This window comes from Dendropsophus ebraccatus, chromosome 4 (assembly GCF_027789765.1).
Source record: "Dendropsophus ebraccatus isolate aDenEbr1 chromosome 4, aDenEbr1.pat, whole genome shotgun sequence".
NCBI classification, from domain to species: domain Eukaryota; kingdom Metazoa; phylum Chordata; class Amphibia; order Anura; family Hylidae; genus Dendropsophus; species Dendropsophus ebraccatus.
This window is the reverse complement of record NC_091457.1, coordinates 76,305,801-76,325,850: the sequence shown is the minus strand read 5'-3', so window position 1 is coordinate 76,325,850 and position 20,050 is coordinate 76,305,801.

The following is a 20,050-nucleotide window of genomic DNA, read 5'->3' as shown; positions in this document are numbered from 1 at the left end:
ATATTATTTGCATAATAATTTGTAACACGGTGTAGATGACTATGCAAATCATATAAGCCCAAAGTAATAGACCCCAATCCTGTACATCAGAAATATTAAAGGGGTAATGCAGCGTTTAAAAATTATTTACTAAATAACACACATTACAAAGTTATACAACTTTGTAATGTGTGTTATGTAAGGGAATGGCCCCCTTCCCTGTGTGCCCCCAACCCCGGAAGTGTGGTGCAGTATACTCACCAGATTACTGTCGACCCCGCCCTCCATCTTGGGTTGAACAATGTCACCTTCGGGAGGCCGGCCAGACCGCTCCAGCCGTCCCTCATGCCGGCCCCCCTCTGCCGTGTGATCAGCTGCTCAGCTGCAATTGACTGAGCACAGTTAAAATAACTTTGTAATGTGTGTTATTTAGTGAATAATTTTTAAACGCCGCACTAACCCTTTAAACATCTGACAAGTGAATTTGGTTTTAACAAGAATTTCCACCTCCAAATAGTTTTTTAATTTGACTAAGCCAAGGGGAGTAAATGGCAACTTATCACCGGGGTAAGATCAATACAACAGTAAAGTCTACTCCTAGTGTAAGTAGCTATAACTGCTGGAACAGATCCATACTTACCAGTAGATTCCACCAAAAATAGTTGTATCCACCAACAGGAACCTAATGTATACAAATGTCTTTAGGAGGCTGATTGAGCTGCTGGTGCATTATTCCACATGGAGACATTCGGTAAATGCGAACACACTAAATATAGAGAGAACATACAGTTCCAAGCAGTTGGTGAAGATAGATTGAACCCATAGCCTCCATGCGCTACTCCTACCCTTTTAATTGAAAGGTAAATGAGATGCTGTTTATTAAAAAGAGAATTGTGCAGGTCTATGTGCAATGTAGTTCAGCTATTTGATACAACACTAACACTTTTATCTAGACTAGACCTGGCAGAAAAATTATTTTAATTCATAATGATATGGAACTTTAGGCTGTTATGAGCATGCCGCAAGGTTCCCCAACTCCAGCTGCTTCCTGTGGGGATGCCAGGGTTTTCCCAGCCCCTGACATGTGTAACAATGTGGAAACCTGGATGAGAAGAGGGAACTGTGTGAGTACCATAGCATGTGTCAGCAGCAGATGAGCAAGCACTTGGCACAGTGCACCGCTTTTTAAGATGACAATGTACTTGGCACACTGAACACGTCGGGCACATCTGCCTCTTACGATAGCAGCTGCGCCATGTGTTGGCACACACAAATACGTGTGGTGTTATTATCTCAGCACGGATGATTGTGTCACCTACCTGTAGCTTTCGATTACTGTCTTTTTATGTAAACATTGCATAAGTATACACGCCAGTCCTTATGCTGATAACATTAGGTGATAGAACAGCTGCAATGATTTCCCAAGACTGATTGAACCTACCACCGCTGCTATCTACAGCTCTCAGTGAGGCCAGCATACACCTCTTGGATGATAGGAGAAAGGTAGACTGAGAAATGCACCTGTAGGTTTTGTAAGTAGCCAGGTGATGGGTCTTCAAGGCACTGCAACGGCTGCCAAGGACACAACTCATGGGCTTTCACGGCATTGTTCTGATTTAGCCGCAAAAAAGATACTTAACTAACTATCCCTTTCTAGTAATAAAAATAAATATGCAACCCTCATTATTCACCTTATATCTAAAATACCTAAGATCAGTTCTATTTGTTTTACCATTGGCATAGGAGTCTACATTTTTAAAGTTGCTTGAACAAGGTATCAACACTGAATAAAGTGGTCATGGATGGGACAATAATGTGTCCATGGATCAACAGTATTCCTCTCTCATTTTTATTGTTAAAGAAGCATACACTAAAAGTTATTTGAAACAATGGGAATGATTCCATCTTGCAAATGTTAGTCATGCTCAGTACTTCTTATACAGTTGCTGATTACAGTAAATGCTTTAATCATACATTTTTAAAGAACCCCTTTATAGAAAGAATACTCTTACCTCCAACAATCAGCAGCCCTGCCACTAATTTTCCCTGGATGGCTTTACTTAAATGCATGGATGTACCAGGCCCGCCAGACTGAAGGCCACTCTAACAAGTCCATGGCGTTTAATTGCACTACAAGAACATATGGACATGTTGTCCTGACCCTTAGGATGGACTGTAAATGGAGGATCAGTTCACATGATGCATGTTGTTGTGTCTAGTACTGCACCTCAGCCCTATTGAAGTAAAGGGGGGGTCTGACCCCACTATTGACACATCCATGTTTAATTCCAAGGATAGACCATCAATGTTAAATATAAGAAATCAGTAACAATGTGAAAAATAAAGTTCTATCTTTTATTTCTAAACAAGTACAGTGGTCCCTCAAGTTACAATGTTAATTGGTTCCAGGATGACCATTGTATGTTGAAAATATTGCATCCCAAGACCAAAACTCTATGGAAAACTGGTAATTGGTTCTGAAGCTTTCAAAATGTCATCCCAAAATGAGATCCCTAAGATTTAAAGTAAAATAAGCAGATAACTTATATAGATAAAGCAAGTCCTTACATACAGCAGTCACAGAGAGTTACTGGAAGCTGTAAATTAGTTTCTATGTAGATGACTGGAACATTTTCAGGGTCATGTAGATCACACGGGGTCCCAGAAAAATAAACTGAAGCCGCCTTCACCTTGTGTCTAAAGGAGGAACTCATCCTGACAGAGGTAGAGCGACATGTACTGTAGTATCACACTGTCCTGTAGACTTCACTAATACTGGGGTTTTACCAGTAAAATGAACACTTTTATTGGTCAATAATTTAGATATTCACATGTGCCGCCTGATTGTAGCATTATGTGTTTAGTCTGGTCTCAAGTTACGATGGTCAAGAAAGGAACATTGTATAAAAATATTAGGGGAGGAGGCCTGCAGGTGTAAATCTTGATCCAAATCTACACCTGCTGGAAGAGTCGGACGCCCGGCAGTCGGATTTACTAAGAGGCATGTGGGTGAAAGAGGCGGGGCCTAATTTAAGACCAGCGTACGAGTTCGCAAGTCTTCATAAATCCCCCCCTAATGTTTTTGCTGATTTATTACCAGGATTTTTGCTGGATTTCCCCTTCATTGCTTCAGTAGAAAAACATAGTGATTGGGAAAACCTACTGGTGAATACCCAAGTAGTGTATTAATAAAACAGGTCTACTTAATCAGAGAGCAGCTACAGAGAGCTTCTGTTGTTCAGGAGGGACGCCAAGTTTTAACCCGGAAGCCCTCTCAGCCCTTGCTGTGGTGCTGTGGTAGGATTGAACACTTGCTACTGGATCCCCCACAGATCTTGTAGGTGTCGGCATCAGGGCACTATGGAGGATAACTGTTATACCATGAAACCATCACTATCAGGTTAGTTACATTTTCTGAGGGAGCCTTAACATGGGTTACCACTTGTAAACAACCTATTATAACCTGGGATTAAAGGGTTGCTCACTTTGGACTCCCCCAAACAAGCTAAGAGGATTTTTACTTTCTTCAGATTGTACCCACAATAATGGGAAAAGGGAAGGGCCAAGGAAAATCTCAGTAGATGTGTGAGACCACATCTCTTTTACATCAAGCTTTTGGGGTCAAAATATAAAACTTAACATGTATGTTTTGCTTCTTAGGAAGACTCTTACCTAGTGTTTGCTTTTTACATATGTTTTTTTTTTTTTACTATGTGGTTATAAGGTTTTACACTGAAATTACAAAGATATCGGTCCCATGGTAGTCCTCCAGTGAATACCTTTTCTCTTATTCCTTTGGATTCAGTGGTGTTTGTGTTTTTTATTTAAAAAATTATTGGAATATCTACCGTATAAACTTTGCACTGCCATCTAGTGGCTTTAGGCAGCATAACATAACAAAATACAGTTTTGTAGCCTGTTGTAGCTACTGTACCTCTTCAAGTAGGCCATATTCAGCAAGTTACAACTATGGACAAAGTACGCTTAGGGTACCTTCACACATACTGTATAAAATTGTAGGCAACATTTATCAAGGCGTTTGGGCTATTTTCGAGCAGTTAATGCCGCTCCACTCCATTTTTTTTTAATTGTACGGGGTATGGTTTTATGATAGCTACTTATTAGCCAAGCTTGAAAATGGAAGCAGAATGCTGCTGAAATGTTGTGTCATGGATTTGCTGCACTATGCCTTTGCTGAATAAACCGCATCTTTGAATTTATTCCTCTGGAGTGCCGTGGATTTTTTTCTGATATACTGTATATGTACAGTCTGAGGTCAAGACCTTGGTCTGCTGGCACCACTGAAAATACCTGCTATCTGTGCTGCTTCATTTCCTGAGTATGCTTTATTAGTCACATTTACCACATGCAATTGTTTTGTTTTTGTGCAAAAAATTGTGCAGCAGTACTCCAGTCAAACCCTAGTGTCATTTTTTAGTCAAAAAAAGCACACACAAACTGCAGAAGATTTATCAAGACCGGTGCGCCTAATGATACTTTTTGCACATTTTGCAAAAAAAATGTGCAAATGATAAATGTCCCCCTGGTAGTAGGGGTTCTCTGGGTACATAGGGTTTGCCCGTGCCATCTAATTCATCCAGACTTGGACATGGCTGTCCTGACCAACATTATTTGCCCCATAACTCTTTCACAAAAAAGCCTGACCTATGTCCTTCATGATTTTGGTGCACTTTATTTAATTTTTTTGCTTTTATTAATTTTTGTTGTTGTAAGGTTTAAAGGGTTTATTCGTTCATAGGACCTAAAAACGAAAAAATGCCGTCGAAGGTGTGTATATTACCAACCAGGTGATCAAGCCGACTCCCTCCAGATGCTTCATTAGCTTTGCTGTAAAAGCTTGCCACTACCGGTGTTAGCAGCATTGCTCCGGCTGCAAATACCTATAAAAGCCATTATGCAGTGCTTCTTTGCTTAGTGCAGCCGTCCCTCCCTCATTCTCTATACCCCTCCCAAGCAGTTTATTGTTGCCTTTCTCCATATCTAATCTCTACCCAGCTTGACCTATAATACTATGGTCTCTGCCTGCGATCCCTGAAAGAATTGGGACACTATGCCTGTGACACCACTCCATGGGTGCTTAAAGAAGTGTTTGCCCAAAGTACCCTTTAATAATACATTTTGTTACATTTTTGTCACCACAATATACATGTGGGAATCAAAATTTTTACTTTATACATTTTGTTTCCTGTGAAAGTCTTACTAATTTGTTATAATTAATTGTGCCTAAAAATGATATTTTTGAAGGAACAGTCACAAATGAATTCATTATGTTTAGTTTTGGGGTATGAGTTTCTTGGGACTTAGTCCTCAATCACTTTTCTCCCCCCTCTCTCCAGCCTGTGGGCATTGCTGTCTAGGGATTGTGATAATTGCCCACTCGCCACTGAACATTGACAAGTTGTCCCTTTTTTTGGAGTGGGTGTTAACCCATAATTGGTGCCCCCCTCTAGTAGACTGTAGAGTGAAGTCCCTTAGGACTGTATTTTTGTAATATTCATGTGACAGATTGACATTAACCCTTTCAGCGGGACAAAAACTGCAGTCCTGAAACATGACACAATCTTTAGTTTTCTTTATCATAATCTGGAAAATTCTATTTTAAAGAATATTATGCTGCTGTATTGATATTAACAGTACATTAGGTAGTATGTCATTCCGACATTTGTATGACAAACAGGGAAGACAAGTATAATTGAACTTGAGAGCACTCATATTTTTTTGTGTCCCTTTCCTGGGTGCACTGTCATCTATACTGTAAATGGCAACCACCATATAGTGGCAGCCACACCTCCTGTATCTTAGGGTATGTTCACACTGAGTAAAATCAGCAGAATTCTGCAGCGGAGCTCCTAGAGCAACAGAGTGCGGTAGCCCTGCCCCCAGTGTTCAAATTGTTCCAACTAATGGGGTTCATGACAGTTCCTTTGTGAAGCAATGAAAAAATATTTGTACACACTGCTCCAATCGATACAGTATCGATGCAGTACTCTATATCTGTCACTGATTTGTATATGCAAATGAATGCAGCTGAAAAATGGATTGGTAAATTTCTTCCAGAGCAGGGAGACCTTTAAATTGCATCTAGCAGCAGGTTAGAGAGATTCTAATAGGACAAGGGATAGGAAGTGAGACCATAACTTTACATAGAAGGTCTGCTGCCCTATCAATGATATATGTTCCTTTTTTCTAAATATGTAAATAATGCAGTTCAGGATGGTCTTGTAGCCCTCAGTGAACTGATTTGTCCATCCGCCTTCTCCTGCGGCACACCTTCATATGAATATTCAGAAGGGCTCTCTGCTGTAATGTTCTTCTCTGCCACCGTTGACTGGAGAGGGCCGCTAAGAATAATCATAAGGAGGTGTGCTGCAGGAGCAAGTGAACCCCTTACATATTCAGAAAAAGCAACATTTATCAATAAAGCGTACCTGTCATTCAAAATACTTTTGGCATGTCTCATTTTTTTAAATCAGTTTAGACCACAACTAATCTAGAGAATGAATGGGGAGAGATGCAAGCTACAGCAGGCCTCTCTCCCTGCTCCTCACGTGATTTGATCATTTGTGCAGCCGGTAAAATTATTCTGTAGTCTGCATGTCTCCCTGTGTAAATAGGAGATGTGCAGCCGATAACAATGCATTTAAAGGGGAACTATCAGCAGGTTAGATAACTCTAACCTGCTCATAGCCCCCTATAGCGCTGGGGATGCTGAAGAGGAAGGCATGTATCTTATCTCCCTCCTCCGTGCCGGTCCTGCGCTGTTAGACGGGGTAAACTTCATTTCAGAGGACTCCTAGGAGCACTGCTGCATCATCCGGCCCGACCCTTCTAATGATTATAAATGGAGTGGATGAACCAGCATGCTCCTAACGGTGCTCCGGAGCGGAGTTTACCCCGACTAAGAGCGCAGGACCAGCACAGAGGAGGAAGGTAAAACACATACCTTCCTCCACAGCATCCCTGGCGCTATAGGGGACTATCAGCACGTTAGATTTGTCAAACTTTCTGATAGTTCCCATTTAAGTGACCACATTAACAATACAATGATCATTTGTGTGGCTCAGCAACGTGATTAATTGTGCTGCGTAAAGGCACTCTTCGATCCGTGTGGGACACTCACGAATTAACATCGGTCCATCTAATTAACCTCTCAGAAAGTAACTTGACCGTAGCACATGAGTAAGTATTACATTTGGGTTTAACCTTTTCCGTCTTTCTCTCAGTTTGCAGCTAAAATGGACCTTCATTTCTTAATGAAAAAGAGGCATTAAAAATATTGGAGGAGCTTTTGGAAGAACAAACCTTGTATAATTTAGTTGATATTTTCCTCAACTCATACGTTCTTTTTATTTTAAGAGAGCCTCTACATACAGTTCCAGGGCACCGCTATGGGGCCATCTTGTGTGCCCTTGTATACTAAGTTGTTCATGTGACTATGAGAGAGAGATTTTTTCTGCTAATCCAGCTCTATGGGTACAATTTATAGGACAATTTCTGTGTATCAAAAGAAATTTCGGAAAAAAAAAATTATTTGAGTAACAATTGGAAGAATTTTACAAACAACTTAAAGAACAAATGATACAGGATATCAACAGGCAAAGAATTGTGACAGGATGGCATTTTTGTCACAGAAAATAAAAAACCAAAGGCTTATAGCTCTCAACGTTGAGTGAGTTTACTATCTTCACGTGTGAATTCCTAGGTCATTTAATTATGTAGGAGCTGATTGGATATAGGGGGTATGTATAGGTTGTACATTCAAACAGTGACCAGCCTCCAGCACAAAGCATGGCAAAACATAACCCAACATGAATCAAGCCATGTGGCCTTGTGTGTGGTATTGTCATTTTGCTATCCTGTACTTCTAGGTATTGCACCATTTGATTTCCCATTACTATATTAGGTGAGTGGATTTGCACTATACTATAAATAATTCATAATTTATGAAGGTCACCCTGTCTAAGTTGGTACATATGTTATAGCATGCACTGATCTTGTCAGGGCCCCAGGGAACAAAGACACAGGACAGGTGGGCCCTATGGCTGACAACCCCCACGCTGTCCCTACCTACTTGCAGTGCAGGTCCTAAACGACCATCCACAACTGGTTGGCATTTCATACTCTGCAGTAAGTGCAAACACAAAGCAAGACAGAACAGGCGAACAAGGTACAATGACAGTAGGCAAGGCAAAGTCACAACGACACACAGGACCAAGAAGGCAGCAAGGAACAGGGGACCAAACCAATAGAGGACGAAAGCCAGAGACGCAACAAGATAAACAGAGAACCAAAGCCAGAGATAGTAGCAAGAAGAACTGAGGACTAAGCAAGAAACACTGAGGACTAAGCGAGGAACACTGAACCAAAAGACAACGAAAGGCAAAAAGGCTGGCAAAGGGATCAGGAAACCAGACAATATGACAAAAGGCAGGATCTAGCTGACAGACAAGCTACACAAAACTATCAAGAGCCCAGACTGAAGGGAGGGAGAAGCTTATAAGGGAGCAAAAGTCCCGGTCTCCAAGCAGATAGGCTGAGCAGGAGAAACACACAAGAGAAACACACAAAGCCAGAGGTGAGGAGACCTGTCAATCACAACACAGCAGGCACAATAAGTAAAAAGACCACAACAAGGAAAGTGCAGGGAGGACTAAGAAAACATGGACCGGAACACAAAAGACACAAGCAGAGAACACAGTAAAACCAGGAACGGATCATAGCCAAAAGGGCAGTCTTTAGCGCAGAGGTCGAATCTTCACAGCAGAGGGTGGCACTGATGCCTTTTCAGGCGCGATCATAAAATATCATTATTGTTTACTGTTACCATTACACATCTCTTTGTGTAGTTACATTTTTCTTCTTTTTATGTGCTTTTAAAATTTTAGATTCAGTAATAAAGATGATATTGTCTTTAATATTTTTGCTTTGTGTACATTATTGGTTTTATGAAGCTGGGTTTACACAACATTGTTGTTATAAGCCCATCAATAGGTGTTGTAAAAGAGTATGCGGTTTATTGTCCATCTCGTGGTAGACTTGTATTAAAGAGATAAGGAGCTCATCCACTTTTTGGTAAAAGACCTCCTTGATCTGAGGCCTAGTTTCTGTTGCAGATTGCAGCTATCTGGAGTAGAAGCATTAGCACACAGACATTTGTAAAAGTATATCAATTATGTTCTTTACTGGAGACACACAACAACCATTACATGCTTCACATGTGTTCTTACAGTATGGAGGATACAAAAGATAAAGCAACAGAGAGAACATAAAGGCTAGCAGAGCAATTCATATAAAAACCCTTAAACACAGCGCCACCTGCTGTCTGTATGACATAAGTCCTCCAACATAAGCTGAAGCTGTTGCATATTCTTCAACAGTTTCTATGACTTTTGTAAGGGTACGTGTTATAGGATTGGGTGACATTGGTGTTTCAAGAAATTCTGGCCTAGCTTTAAGGTCCTCTAGTTTGGTAGCGGTATTTCCCTATTATTGCATTGTGGGCTTGCCAAATGGTTACCTTTGACGGCACTGATCCTTTATTGGTGATGAAGTTTCACCTTATATGAGAGCAGAGGTCTTTACAAGGCTTTGGTTTCTTAAAGGGAAGCTGTCACATAAGTAATGCTGCCCTTGCTTTAAAAATACTTTTACCCCTGAATCCTTCTCTTCTAAAGTTGTTGCTAACAGTAAATGGACAATCTGATATTCAGACTGAGGATTTCTTTTCCCCAGTTGCATTTTTTACATTTAGCAACGCTGAACTGAAGTTTACAATGTTTCTTATTCTTATTTTCTCAGAAATCAAAATCAAAACCTTAGGCTTCCAGTGATCCATCTTAATATATTGCTTCTGTAGTTGTTCTTTCACTTTTTATCTGGAACTATTTTCAAGCCATAAAGCCCACAACACAGCTGCAGAGAGGAGGGATGCACTGTGTGCAGAGGTGGGGTGCAACACACACTATACATCCGTTTGAACCACAGAGCACATGAGACCCCCTTGCAGCAACCAGAAACTGAGGTGTGTCTGCTTTTTGATAAACCTTAAGTTTTATTTTAGGGATTCCCCGAAATCAACAGGGTGTGAGCTGCCAACTAAAACATCTGCAGACTTTCCAACCTTTACATCCTTCCACCTAGTTTGGTATGTGTTGTTATATTTGTAAATTGTTTCCTGTCAGTGTGTAAATGTATGTTAAAGGCAACATGTATATGAACAGATACATCTGCAGAAGAGGGCCCTTGTGCAGGAACCCGAGTATGAGCTTATTGCCTTGTAACAACTGGTTTCTCAGGAGCAAGGAGGAGATATCCACAGAGTACCTCACGAGTTCCTCCTTCAGCAGGATATTCATTTCTTTCGTATATATACAAAAATTATAATTACAACTTTTTACATGGTGATAATAGGCAGTTCACCTAAAGTCCCTATTACGAGAGGGAGCAAGCGAGCGCCAAGCTGTCAGGTCAGCTCTCGCTTGCTATTACATGCGTCAGCAGCCGGGGGGGGGGGGGGGGGGGGGCGCCGGGAGCGGCGAGGGGGGGGGCGACCCAAGTGATCGTTAGATCGTCCGGGCAACCCATAGAAGATGGGCCGCCACTCATGTTCCACAGAGCGATGGCAGCATATCGCTGCTATTGTGATCATTGATTTTTCTACATGTTGAAAGACAACAATCAGCTGACATCGCACATGTCAGCTAATCGTTCTCTTCTATTACACAAAGCGATTATAGGCCATAACGCTGGCTGCACATATGGTACTTTCACCCCTGCTTGTACATCAGTGAAAAGTTGAATACTCATATACTGACATTGTCCAAATATCTGCAATCTGTCCTTATTCAGGCTATGTTCACATATAGCATTTAATTAGCATTGATTAATGCCATTTTCATGTGACTATTTTTCCTGCAATTCCATCAAAATCGCTGCAAAAATATTGCTATCTTACAGCGAAATTGCAAATTCGTGTCAAAATAGCATTAATTAACACTAACTAAATGAGCATTAAACATAGCCTCAAACTTCTGCTTGATTTCATAGTTTAAAGCTAACATGGCCAATCATTCTCTTTACTGATATTTTCTATTGGGGAAAAGGACCTTTTACATAGGAAGCTGGTGTTTCTAGGAACGCCCTTTCATGATAATCCAACCCTCTGAAAAAATGATCCAATGATCTTTTGTGCAGCCCAGCCACTCGATTAATAGAGCCTTCTGAAAGCTCAGCAAATGAGTGCTGGTTACAGAGATTGGTGCTCTTTAACTGCAGCCCACTGGCCCTTCCTGGGTTTGCCTTAGGGTGGTAAACGAGCTAGATCGTCGCTTGTTTACTGGGCATATTCCACGGCCCAATTATCGTTAAACAAGGGCTGCAGGGACATTGTTACCAATGTCCTTGCATCCCTAGCTTAACTAGTATACATTACCTATGCATGGTGCAGGGCTCCTCTTCTCCTGCTTCTCCTGGGTCCCGCGCGATCCTCCAGCGTCAGGGCGGCCTGTCTCGGCTGACAGGCCACTCAGCCGCGGCCAGTGATTGGCTGAGTGGCCTGAGTGATTGGCTGAGCGGCCTGAGCTGAGACAGGCCGCCCTGATGCTGGAGGAGCGCACGGAACTCGGGGAAAAGCAGAAGAAGAGGAGCCCTGCACCCTGTATAGGTAATGTATATCGTCAGTCGCCGGCCGCGCACCGCTATTCCATGTAGTGGTGCGCGGTCGGTGCCCGACAAATATAGGTCCTAACCTATATCAACGATCAGCCGATGACAACGATCATCGGCTGATCGTTGTCTCTATTCCACGGAGCGATAATCTCCCGAATTGGCCCGATTTGGACGATTATTGCTCCGTGTATTACAGCCCTTAGTGTAATGTGTATGGGCACCTTAATGGGGTTATCTGGAGGGCAAAAGGTCCTACCTCTTCTGTTCTCCAGCACTCCACCTTCTCCCTCTGCCTGTCCGTACAAGTAACTTTTGCAGAGGACAGGAGGACGGGGACGGGAGCTGCGGGCAATGCATGTGGGTAAAACCTTGCCTGCCCACAATGGCCAATAGCTCCCCGATAATACCTAACAAAAAGAAGAAAGCCTGAAAAAGAAAAATGTGCACATCCCACTTATTATATACCATCAAAAAATTAAAATGCATCCCTCCCTTTAACTGGACACCAATCACCCAGATCCCATGTGTAGAAACTGCTGTACCCACCTCCTCCAATGACTAGAAGGCAACAGATCAATCCAAATAAGCTCCACATCTACGTATTATTAGCAACATGCCCAATAATGAAACAATACCAAGTGGTAGGGCTTGTTCCCACTGAGCAAAAGCAGCTGAATTTCTGCGCTGAATCAGCGCTGAAATTTCAGCCGTTAAAATAGGTGCAGAGCTAATTTCCATTGTGTTGAATGGAAATTCTGCTCTGCAGTTCACACAGTGGAATTTCCGCACTGAACTAATCCGCTTTCCGCCAGAAGAATGAACATGTTCATTCTTCCGCTAGCGGAAACCTATACAAATCAATGGGGCTCTGATTTTCTGTTTCAGCGCGGAATACAAGCGTAATACAAGCGGAAATTACTCGCTGAATCAGCGCGGAAATGGGGAAAAGGGGGGGGAGGAGGATTCTAGTATATGTTCTGGTATAGTCTAGTTTACTCACCAAATACTCGCCGAATTTCAGCGCTGAATGCATGCGGATTCAGCGCGGATTCCTCGAGTATTCCTCGCTGAATTTGTCAAGAGCTGATTACGAGCTGAACACTTTCCTAGCGGAATACGCAGTGATTCTGCTTATATTCTGCTTGGAATTCAGAGTCAGTTGATTTCAGGCGGAAATATTTCCTTGCGTAATCCGCTCCTTTTGCTCTGTGTGAACGTAGCCGTAAAGTGGAAGAAGGAGGAGCAGTTCTGGCACCAAACCCTGCCCAACACATTTTGTCAGCTACCTGCTGACTTTCTCAGGGGTCTATGTTAAAGCCCACACTGTAGTCTCTTATATACAAGGTATAGATCAAAGTAAACCAATCAGTGCCAAAAGTAGTAAGTAGTCACATGTGGGAAGAATGACCATGTATATCACTTACATTTCCAACATGGCTGTGGCCACAGAAATACATCACTGAGAAGTCACATGGTCTGTAAGAGCCGGGAGTCTCTCAGTCAGTTATTAAGCAGACTACCCCTCTTTACTAATTTTCCCTTTGCATGCACTCTACGTGTTCTATCTGAAAACATTGATTAACATGTGCATACGTCACATCAGTACAGCATGAAAGGTCCCCGTCTACACGCATGCGTGGGAAATATTGCAGTGTAAATATTACAAGTAAATGTTGTTATGGCCAAAGGAGAAGGCTGATACATAATTATAACATAGATATCACCCTATTATGTAAGAGCATGGTATTAGAAGTAGATTCTTCCTGATGTCGCAATGACATCAGTAACATCGGGCAGCTATTGGTCACTGGTCACAACATACTCTCTCATGTGCGGAAGTATCATCACAGACGGGCAGAGGGAGGAAGTGGAGCGGTGGAGAGGAGGTAGGATCTTTTCTGTTTTCTCAGTAATCATCCTACCTCTAGAATATAAACGGTTTATTATTATTATTATTATTAAAACAGTATAATTTTATATCCATGGTGGAAATGACCATATACCTGTAGGGTAGTTTGTAACCAGCAGCCATTGTGTGGCCCAGAGTGTCATGTTATGTGACCTCATATACACCTCTGAGCAGCAAGGAATGCCATCAGATGTCCCACTTAAGCTCCAGCCTATAGGCACATGTACAGATTTCCTGAAAATGGTGCAACAAAAACTGAAGAAAACATTGAAGACATCAGAAAAACACTCACATTAGAATATGTATTTTTAGAAGCAGGAAAAAAGATGGTTTCCGTTTCATGCAGTTTAAGTGGAAGGTATAACTTTTTTGCTATACCTTCTTGTTTGGAGAAAAAAAACAGTAAATATTTTATGGTATTTACTAGTACAGCATGTTTTTGCTTTACCTATCTTTTGTGTTTAGCAAAATAATGATTGTCAGCTCTTCTGGCCAACAGGGGGCACACAGGCAGCACTATTGCTGTCACTCTTTCTACTGTATTTATCCAGGGCTGAGCATCTCAGTGAACTAACGTAAGGCCAGGACAGAGAGGTGACGTGTGTCAGTGTAACCTCGATGACAGCTGTCACTCTCTGCATCGCTTGTCCTCGCTTTACATGCCATCTGTCCACAACCCTCTAGAGTGGGGAGGGGGGTGGTTGAGGGCAGTTGTCAAGTTTTTTTTTTTATTATATTCTTTGTGGGTGTGGGGATGTTATTATTCATTGACTGTGAAATGAGACAATACGATAGAATTGCTTTTAAGCAGCAAGTGTGATCTGGTGCACTATTGTCTTGCCTCCTTGAGGGAGACCAGATTACACTGACACAGGATCAGCTTTAATGATGTCTGTTTAGTATGGTCCTGAATTATAGTAATGTCCTAGGGTGGCTTTATGCACAGTGTTATCTGCTGCACTGCCGGCTGCCGCAAAAACAATGGTGATGTTTGCAGTGGGAAACAATTGTATGTGTCAACTAGATGATTCCTCAATGGAGAATTAAAGATCTGAAATTGGGAGTCCATTTAAATAGTAGTATAGATGTAATTTAAAAAAAAAAGTCAGGTTTCAGGAAAATTTATGTTATGGTTACTTATGTGAATCTCAATCGTCTTGCTTTGTATTAAATTTACAAAATAACATAATAAAATTGAATTTGAACTTCCTGGTTAATATATTTATTATTATTATTTTAACAGTGCAACTCGGCAGCTAAGCTCACTCTCCGAGCAGATGTCCGGCCTAAGTGTCCTCCCCCCTCAGTCCTTGGCTTTATCCCTAGATGCACTTATAGGTTGTAACCATCTGCAGTGTCTCCTCTCTACCCCTCCCTTTTCAATTCATTCACTCTAAACCCTGCATGTGACAGAAGGACCTCGGCCACCATCATATACACCATACACATTACTATTTATTATTATTGATTGCTATAGCTCCAACATCTCCCAGAACATGGTGTGAGGTCGGCATTATAGGGAAATTACAACAATTACCCCATTATAATATTTAAAAGCCAGGGATAAAAAAGAGGAAGAGTCTATACGAGCTTACAGTCTAAAGGTACTCTGTGCTGTGCAGGTGTCTTGTGTGAGGGGTGCATTTCTTTTTTATTTTGCACAACAGGAAGGCTTGAATTAAATTACATTTATGTGTCTACTCTGTGCAAACATTAGGCCTCAAGCTACCTTAATAATATTCTTAGTAGAACAATGTGACAAAATTAAAGCAGATCACAGGAGCGCCAAAGCTGGACTCGCATTATGTTTTATGCCTCTAAAGTACAAATACAACAGAAAAATCTAAACAAAATTGACTGCCAATGTATCCAGACTTTTTCAAGTGTATACAAATTTTGTACCCACTGCATGGTCTACAGCATCTTTCACTCAAATGTAGTCAAACATGTAACATTTTGTCAAAATGTAACCATTTCATATGATACCAATTTTCGATATTATTATGTAGAATAATATTTTATTACATATTTGATGCCACTGCTGTTTTTTACAGTCAAAATAAGTAAATAATAATAAAATGCATAACGAAAGGAGACTTTTCCCATCAGACCGGGCAATCGTTTTTATTTTTGATCTGTTGTGGATTTTGATCTCACACTTGACAGACTGCGGCTTGGAACGAGTTAACAAATTAACTCCACTGTCACTTGGTCCCTTCTGTGTTGGCCCCGTGCCATCTGGAGAGCCCTCTGCCCCCCCAACCCCCTCACTTCTCACACCTAATCCCCAGCCTAAAAACTCGGTTGCACTTTTAATGATGATAATGAAGCGTCTGGGGTGTGAACACAGGGCGTCTCACTGGGGGGTATCTTAGCTTATCCAGCCTCAGACTTCCCCATGCTGGCAATCTTCTCATCTCCCTGCCTCTAATGCCCCAGCTGCAGTGTGTTAGGTCAAACCTTGTATTGCATTAAAGTCTATGTCACCTAATGTCTCTGTGAGGATGCGTAGGCAAAAGTACAGTCCAAAAAGCAGCTGATCCCCGCCTATCTGTATGTGGACGATACTTTAGTGAACCTTCTATAATAAATGTACAATAGCATAACTTGTAATTGCAACAAAAGGGTGACTGATGGGGGTTAACGCCAGTAGATAAGTCTAAGCCAAATAAAAAAAAACTGAAATTATGTATACAGTGCCCAGATGTGCCTGCCCATCTCTCCACTAAAAATGGAACAGTTCTTTTTTGTCTTTTAACACCGTATCTCTACCATAAGGTAGTGATATGGGGCTGATCTAGGGAAGCCTACCAAAACTAAAGCAGATCGGTCAATAATTTTATGCATGACTGCTAACAGTCCTATACAGAAGTCAGTCAGGGGAGTGGAGCATACCTGTCTTGGCCTGCATGACCTAAAAAAAAATATTATATAAGCTCCTAGCCATTGCAAGTGCCCAAGAGGAGAGGTCTTTTGACAGGTGCTTAGAGGACTCTGTATTGATTTCCTGAACCCATTGATTTTCCGGAACCCACCTTTCAGCTATGCCTGATAGCTGTAGTGGTCTCCTCATTGGACACTAGAACTACTGTATCAGTCATAGTTGAGAGGAGGGAAGGGGAACACTCTTAAAACAGAGCACTATGGGCAACTAGCAAAAAATAAAAAACTCCCTGGGCACTTATGGCGGCTGGAGGCTTAAACGATGCTTCTCTCAGCCATGCTGGATGTACAGTATGAACAAGACCATAGGTATGGCTCTAGTTCCTACCTCCCTTGCTTCCCTTACCTCAACCTCTGTATAGAACTGCCAGCAGAACTATGGCTCGATCTGCTTTAAAACAGTTGATTTTTTGAATGTCTGATCAAAGCTTGATAATGGAACACTTGGGTGGAGTTACCCTTTAAATCTCTATTGTGTAATTTTTCCTTGATTTCTGCAAAGCCTTGGCTGGAGAAGAAGCAAGTAAGAGATAAGCTAGCTATAAAGTAGCAGTTCTAGAACTAAAAGCTATATAGATGTTGATGCATTTTGGACCTTTAGTCATAGACAACACTAAAGAACAGAAATCTCTAGATATTATTTATCAGTATGCAGTTAACTGAAAGATTATCAATGCTGCTGGTACTTGGCAGTGAGGTATTCTTGTTTCCAGCTCTACATGTATGGTCAACTTCACTGTACAGATACTGTATATCAGACATACCTTGGCTACACATAAGCCAGTCTTGCCATTGAGTCCAAGGATCAAATAAGAGAACACGTTCATTTTCAGAGCACGTGAGACAGACTGCTCATCGGTTTCTTGGCTCCTCAGTTGCAGCCTTGTAGACTGGACAGTATGGACAGAGCAAGAAGATTAACCATTTTCTATTATTTTCAGTAATGACTGTCTCAATTTTTATAATTAAGGACCCGCACTGGGTACTTATGGGGCCATATGCCCAATACTACACAATAACCATGCAGTGATTCTTTTAGGTTCAGTTAGCATTGCATCAGTTCACTGTTTTCTTTTATGTTATCTACCCGTTCAGACAGTACAAGAAAGATTTCTTAAAGCTGAAATATTTACATAGATCTCTTTAATCACATACTGGAAAAACTACAAGGTTAATCCTTGTTCATTGATAGAGGGTGGATGAGTGCAATTATTTCTGCATCTGTGGCAAACTATACATTAAGAACTCATGGAGTACAGCAGCAGTTTTTATTCCCACCATGCAAACTGATTTGGGCTTGTTAACCTTCATCAGTACAAGATATGTAAACCACTGCTAGACTGACAAAAAAAGAACAGAACAGTCTCTGCATGTACCTCAGCTTTGGCTGGTAATATGTACACAGCAGGAAGATGTTTGATCTATAAGGTCATCATTTGTATTTTGGCTTCCACAGCCATGTCTGTGGATGAGTGGATGAGAGACGGGGATAGGAACCAGGGGCGGATTAACTTTACCACAGCCCCCGGGCTGTTCACCAAGCTTGGGCCCCCCACCCCACTGTAACTATGGCAGCACTAGCGTGGTGTTCATAGTACATGATAATGTCATATTTACCATGTACCTATAAAGTTTTATGAAAAATGATTATCAGTCAGCACTATGCTTACTCTTCATTTTATAAATTACTTCCATTTTGAATCTGGTGGCTGAATACCTTGAATTAGACTCTTCTATATTATTAAATTCTTTGGCTGTTCGCCCCGAGGTCAGTGATTGTTGTGTTTTGTTGGTCTACTATTCATGTCAAAAATTGTAACATGTAATGATGGGCAATATACAGTACCACGGTGCACAGTACTCATTCTCCTCCAGCAGCACCAACCCCCCCCCCCCCCCCCATAAGACACAGCTGACAGGCTGGCTCCTTTCCTGACCCTGCTATGGCTGCATCCTGAACCCTCCCACCGCACACAGCTAACAGCCCGGCTTCCCCCCCCCCCCCCCCCCGTACATGCTGTGGCCGCATCCCCGAACCCCATTGGCACACAGCTGTCAGGCCAGCTCCTTCCCCCTCTGTACAGGAGCCGGCCTATCATCTGGGTACAGGGGGTTACGGAGGGAATGCGGCCACAGCACAGACGGAGAAGTAGAGAAGGAGCCAACCTGTCAGCTGTGTGCCACAGGGTGGGGGTGGTTGGGGATGTGGATGCAGCAGGGACGAGGAAGAAGCCATACTGTCAAAAGTGTGGCGGGGAGGGGGGGGGGTTCGGGGATGCGGAGGAAGCTGAGGGAGACTTTCATGCCTGTTCTCCATCTCTTTAATGGGCAGGGTTATAATTACTAACCTGGCCCATTGAAGAGAGGGAGGACACGTGATCCCCGACACAGACAGTGGGGGCCAGAGGTAGGAGCGTGTCAGAGTGGACTCCGTCTAGCAGATTTTCAGCATTCAGAGTTGCCGGGGAAAGCACAGAAGCGGCGCAGAAGTCGTAATTACATTATATTGCAGATATCTAAAGCTGTGGGTGACCTATTTAATGATGTAAAAATGATTTTCACTGGAATTCCACTTTAGCTAGAAATGCCCACTGGGCTCTGAACCTGCAGTGCCACATGCAGATTTGTAAGACAAAGCAGTTATTAGGAATAGAAAAACCAATAGAGAATTAGCCAACAGCATAGTGCAACTTGAACCTCTCAAGTTACACAGATAACAACACAGGAGCCCTTCCATTGTCTGTAAGGATTTTTACCCTGTATACAATAGACCCTGAAGGGCAAATATCTTACATTACATTTAAGAACCTAGGGACAACACTTACTGACACGTTATTGACCATCATTATTAGCCACCCATCATATGCCACCTATGTAGGAGGCAAAACACAAGAAATCAACTCACACTTACAGATCATTTCCAGATGTTTATTTATATTAATTTACAGGCAAATGCTCATTAATAGCAAGCTTATTGCATTGATAACAAAACTGTATTACAGTAAAGCTCTCCCTATGTAGGATGGTGATGGAGAGAGGTTTTTTCATCACAGGAACACTAAACACATATTATCCTTCATAGAGCTGTTGTGACAAATGGAGGGGGTTAAACAGACAGACAGACAGGCCTGGGGTCCATAGAGAACATAGTAACTTATTACTGTGCTAGATCTGCCTGGCATCTGAGTGTTAATTAACGCTGAATTCCACCAGAAGGGCTCCTGGAAACCCATTAATACTCAATGCATTTATAGTCATTAGTGCTTCAGTATGAATTAATAATGAAGAAGCATCAAAAGCCACTTAAAAGAATACCTGTTAAAGGCAGCAGTCTGTTAACGGCTCTGCCACCTCGCACTCACTGAATTACAAGAAAGACAATTTAAGTGAATAATTAATAATGAAATGAAAGGAGCTAACAGTTTGAACAGCCTGAAACTAGAGTTAGGGCATTAACCCTTTTCCAGCCCCAACAACCACAGGACAGCAGGAATGAGGCTGTGGCTTGGGGAGAGCCTTGTTTAAAGTTCA